The sequence below is a fragment of the Lactuca sativa genome, chromosome 4 (assembly GCF_002870075.4).
Source record: "Lactuca sativa cultivar Salinas chromosome 4, Lsat_Salinas_v11, whole genome shotgun sequence".
In the NCBI taxonomy this organism is placed as follows: Eukaryota; Viridiplantae; Streptophyta; class Magnoliopsida; order Asterales; family Asteraceae; genus Lactuca; species Lactuca sativa.
In genome coordinates, this window is record NC_056626.2 from 96,898,259 (window position 1) to 96,904,258 (window position 6,000).

A 6,000-nucleotide genomic window follows, 5' to 3' on the forward strand; every position below is an offset into this window, starting at 1 on the left:
CTAGTAAATTAAAGATAATTAAAAAACACCATCTAATTTCATTCTGAGGGTATTTTAGACAATTAAGATAAACTTGAAAAAGGAAAATTCCATATTTTTTGGGATAATTAACTCTTGATTTTAAAATTCTAATTTTTTTAATTACTTTAATTTTAATTATAACGTAATTTTTATAATTATACTCGATTTTATTCTGTTAGAATTATATTCTCTACAAATTTTATGATACATATTTCTATTAGAATGATATTCTATGAGAATGCCAACACCGACTAATAACACATTTTTGGATACAACTTCAATTTTTTCATTACATTCTTAAAAATGTAAAAACTTTATATAATAGTCTATGACAATAAAATACTCACTAATAACAAATAAAAATGTGTATATTATTCGACCTGAATATTCTAGAAGAATATATTATTACACATACTCCTATCATTCTATTGATTATTCTATCAGAAGAATAACTCTTTCCTTGATCATCCATGAAATTAGACATTTAACGAAAATAACTGTCATGAATCAAATCATGTAAGAATAATATTCTCTGAGAATGCGTAGAATCACTTTCAAATTTGTGGTCCGTTCTTCAAGCATTAACTTCTGTCAAAACAAAACCAAATTGTAGTTTAGATTCCAACATAATTGGAATTCATGATTCCATTCCAATAGAATTGGAATTCATGATTTCATTCCAACAGAATCGGAATTATGTGCATCAATAGAATATGGCAATTTGCGAATAGGTTCACCATCTCCAATATCCACATTAAAAACTGATTTACAAGTTTTTGTGGTATCAGTACAAAAGAATACAAAAAAATAAGTCAAAAGTCAAAAGGCTGACCATAATCATATTGTACTCCATCAAGAACTGGGCGCTTCATGCCATTGCCATCATCAGGCCCATCAATTACTTCCCCTATCTGAAATAGGAAAAAGAAAATGCTGATTAATGAGAACTCACACCTAATTAGAGTGACTCAAGTGAGTGATTTTATGGGGAAATTGTTTGGAATTCACTCTGTTCCATGATAAGTTTACAACAGAGGAACAAACCCCATAATATTTCATTCATTAACATTCATTCATTGATTGATTCTAAGCTTAAAAATTTACCAAAGCGCATAATCTTCTCATTGAACAAGCAATTTTGAGTCACATGCCACTATCTTCACCCTTCCAACATTTTCCTGACATTCATCATACTTGAACAGAGCATCTTGAAGAATGAATGTCCATACATTGTCACAGAATCAGTACGTGTGCAAATGCCCCTGTGTCATTATATAAGCAAAAACATCAGCATCCATACACCAAGGGTATAATCGTCATTTATTAGGTTCTTTCTTTTCGAATGGGTTTTGCTTAAGCCAAAACCTGAGACTCAAAATATCAAGAAATCAACTCTTTACCTTATTTAACTTATCTCATGTTAAAATTGATGAACATTATGACATTTGTTAATTGGAATGTAAAGAATATAATGGTAATTTTTTCATGAAGCATTACACTTTCTTTTCAACACAAGAATTCAAGAGATGGAAATTATTTACCTTAATAAAGACCTTGGTCTTAACCTGATTGTCCAGAGCTTCAACCATTGACTACAACCAATGAAACATGATATCTCATAGATTAAATAATCATCAATATACATACTACCTTCACACTGAATTAACACATAGTTAAAAAAAAAGCTCTGAAGAGTTAAGAGACCTTATCAAATTGAACAAGAACTTGGATAGCAAGCTTAGGACCGAGAATCCCACTTGATACCATCTCATCTAAAGTTTCAGTCAAACACATTCCAATTGTTGACCTACGATACAACTCAAATGTCACCATTTGATTTCTCTTCTTAATCAACAACCTGTTAAATCGAATCTCAACATAATTATCATGTTGTATAAAATGAAAGAAAAAACTAATTTCTCATTTCTCATCCATCAAAAGGAATAAAAAACTACTACTTTTACAGAAATATACACAAGTCCGCCATAAAATTCTGAACCTGAATTAGAAATTCACTCATACACAATATGAAGTTCGTTCATGCGTACTTCGATTTGCAAAATGACACAAATTAAACATGACATTTGTAGTGTTATGATACGAAGCAACCGAGCTACCCTATTCAAAGAAAAAAAAGCCAAAAAAAGGAAAGAAAAAACAAGCTATTTTGTTCCATTTCTATTGAAATCAAAGCCAAGGATCCAAAATAGAAAGAAGATAGGGACAAGGAATTACCGGAGCAAATAACCCCTACTGTTGCCTTCGTCTTTCATTCCTGATCAACCAAAGAAGTCGACCCAAATCAGAGATGAAGGTCTGTCGGGGATCGACTTCAGCCACCGAGAATCGACAGCAGCTTGCTGCTTTGTTCTTCTTCATCCTTCGGTCTAGCCAAACCCCCTAGGTCCTCACATTTTCCTTTCCTTCGTTCTCGTCGACCCAGAGACTCATCCCTCTTCGCAAATCGAAAGACGAAGCGCACCTGCAAAAGGGGGGAAGATTGATCAGATTAGTAGGTCGTTTATAAAAGGGGGGAATTAGGTTAAAATCAAGTAACTAGTAAAATTATAGTAAGTATTTGTGGAAGTTATTTCTCAAATTACCTTAGTTATCCTTATTGATTTATTTAATTATTATTTTTTTTATTATTTGCATACAATAATACAATACTTAGTTAGAATACCCGAACCTATCTATATATATATATATATATATATATATATATATATATATATATATATATATATATATATATATATATATATATATATATATATATATATATATATATATATACCTTATCACATTCACGTTAATTTGTAATGTATATAATTAAACTGTTGCCATTTAAAAATTATACAAATTTAATTGAGAATATGGTTATATAATGCTGATATATGTGGGTCTAAGTAAATTTACATGTGAGTTTGAGATAAATTCACATTCTAATCTCACAGATTCTTTCGTAAATAATCAGAATGTTGAAATAGTATTAATTGGAAAATAATATACTCTGATTTATATATAAATGTTATTATATATTCAAATTCAAGTTTGAATGTAAGTAAATTTATTTTAAATCCAACTTAATTAATTTGTAAATGATTAAAGTATTGAAATAATAATTTATATTCATATTTATATTTTGAATGCTTATATAAATTTCAGATTTACAATTCAATAAGATCAAGGTGAAAAAAAAAACTAAAATCTTTATACAATGATAATGATAAGAATGCGATACACGCAAAAAGTTATGAATTATATATATATATATATATATATATATATATATATATATATATATATATATATATATATATATATATATATATATATATATATATATATATATATAAATTAAAAAAAACAATAAAAGAAATGTATTTTTTCCGATGAATTATATATATATATATATATATATATATATATATATATATATATATATATATATATATATATATATATATATATATATATATAAAGAAAACAACAACAACAAAAGAAATGTATTTTTTCCGATGCATAAACATCCAACTAAGAAATTTATAACTTTTTTTTGACCGTCAATCGTTAGATTCTGACGATCATGTTTGATTCATCAGCTCTTTATTTTTTATTTTTTGAACGACAAGCTGACATTAAAACCCAAAATAAACTAGCCAGGGGCTAAGAGGTACAAAACAAGGAAAAACATTCTAAATAAAAGAAACAAACAAAGCTAACAAAAGAACAGTCAAGTTATAGTCTACAGTAACATTCTAAAATCGGATCATAACTCCATTCACTCCATCTTAGCACCTGTCTTTTTCTATTCCTTGCATTGATCCAAAGAAGTGATAACAATTATACCTAATAAACCAGCGCCATGTGTGGTTTTGGATTTAGGTTTGAAGAACGGGCTTTAGAGTTCCTGTATCTCCAAATCACCCAAAGAAATACCAACATTATACCCTCATGAATATTTGCCAGCATATGGTGACCCCCGAGCCTTGCTTTACATTCTAACAAATCACATAACGAGTTTAGAGGATAGTCGAACAGCCGCCACCATGTACATACTTGTTGCCATACTTCATGTGATATTGGGCCATCCATGAACACGTGGAGGGGAACAAAGGATAAGAAAAAGGGTCACCATTAATAGGGCAAGGTACTACTTGGCTACTTGCATATACTTGGGACTACAAATCCACCTTTCGTTATCGTTTCTTTTTCTTGATGTTGTAGTTAAATCATAAATGCGTGCGAAATGAAAGATATGGACGGACGCCAAAAGACAAAATATTGCAAGTTGTATTTTACAAAGGCCAAATATGGTCCTATTTTATTTAGACAAAAAAAAAATTGTCTTTATGGTTTTTATTTTTTCTGTGTTTTGGTATTTATTATTTCAAAATTACAAATTTCATCGTTTTCAAAATGTTTTATTTTAGATTTGGTCCCTTCAAAAACATAAATAACTATTATATCTTTGATATATTTATTTCTCATTAATTTTTATTTTTAAACTCTATTTTTTTATAAAATTCAGAAAAAGGACCACACACTTATTATCCCTATCACCCGCACCACCGCCTCTAACCCTAACCAGCAAATCAGATTCAAGCTCTCTATCTCTTATTTTTCTTCCTACATATTAACATGTCATTAACAACTTCGACGAGACCACAATTTTGACGAGATTGGATCATTGACAAACACCACATGCCGTCGTCATTGTTGCCCCAAAGTCACCAACACAACTTCTGCCTTCAAGCCACCACTAGATCTAGATCTACTGCAATTGTCGCCCCGAAGTCAGCATTGCCACAATGCCATAAAGACACCACCATCAGATCCAAATCTATTGCCACTGCCTCCGTCCTAAAGCCAACACTGTCACAATGCCCTAGAGCCACCACCACTACAATCAACAAGCATATCTGGCCAAGAGGGGAACAAGAAGGAGTAAAAAGAAAACATCATAGAGAGCACCGTCATAACCCTGAGCCCTCTACAAAACTGAAAATGACGGCGAAGACGGTTTCTGGAGGAGAAGGAGAGGTGAAGTAAATGGTGGTTTATGGGTTTTCAGTGGGTTCCATAGTCGAAGGTGGTTTCGGAGGCGGTCTGAAAGTTCTCTATTCTTCCTTTACAATGGTGGGTTGCGGTCTAGTAGTGGTAGGCTAAGGTCTAGAGGATTAGAGTTCTATATTCTTTAACTTTCAACTGATAGAAGAGATTGAGGTAGTGTTTGTTTTTTCAAAGCAAAAATTCAAGAAGTCTACGGACCACCTCTGTAACCCCTGCAGTAGAAGAAGTGGACAAAACGGCTGCAAACTATAATAAGAAGCATGTTTGTTTTTTAACCTATGCAGACTGCTGCAATAAACTCAAATTTAAATAACCTAATTTTACAAAACTAAAATAGTTATTTAAAACAAAATATTTAATAATTTTAGTCTTGCAACATTGAAATAAAATGCATTACATTTTTTATATAAAAACACTCAATACTATTAAATACTATTAAATACTATTTACAAATTAAATGAATAAAACTTAAAATTACATTTTTTTAGCTAAATAACGTCCTTATGAATTGCTTCAAATTGCTCTTGATTTGGAGCTCCTTCACAAAAACTTGATTCAAGCACTTTGAGCAACATTCTCTTGGCTCCTCTTTGCTTTTGCTTCACCTGATTCACAAACACAAATATGATTTCAAAGAGCATAAATACATCATATCAACATACTTTTGATTACAAGAATATACCATTTGACAATTTTCATTTGTTACTAAATATGTGCAAGAAAAATTGAAATGCAATTAAATTAAATTTCAATGTTCTCTCAAGCATTTCATGGAGCACATGTAGTGTACAACTTGATTCCCTCTTAAATTACTACTACTAGATGTATATTATCCATCTCAGTCTTTAGGCATCCAATTCAACGAAAAAAGGAAACATATACATGGTTGGAAGCAAATCAAAA

At 30.5% G+C, this 6,000-nt stretch overlaps 1 pseudogene; it reads right to left on the minus strand.

Annotated features, from left to right (window-relative positions):
- Positions 1 to 315: 315 nt before the first annotated feature.
- LOC111920012 (transcription initiation factor IIA subunit 2-like) lies at positions 316 to 2,555 on the minus strand (annotated as a pseudogene).
- Positions 2,556 to 6,000: the final 3,445 nt, after the last annotated feature.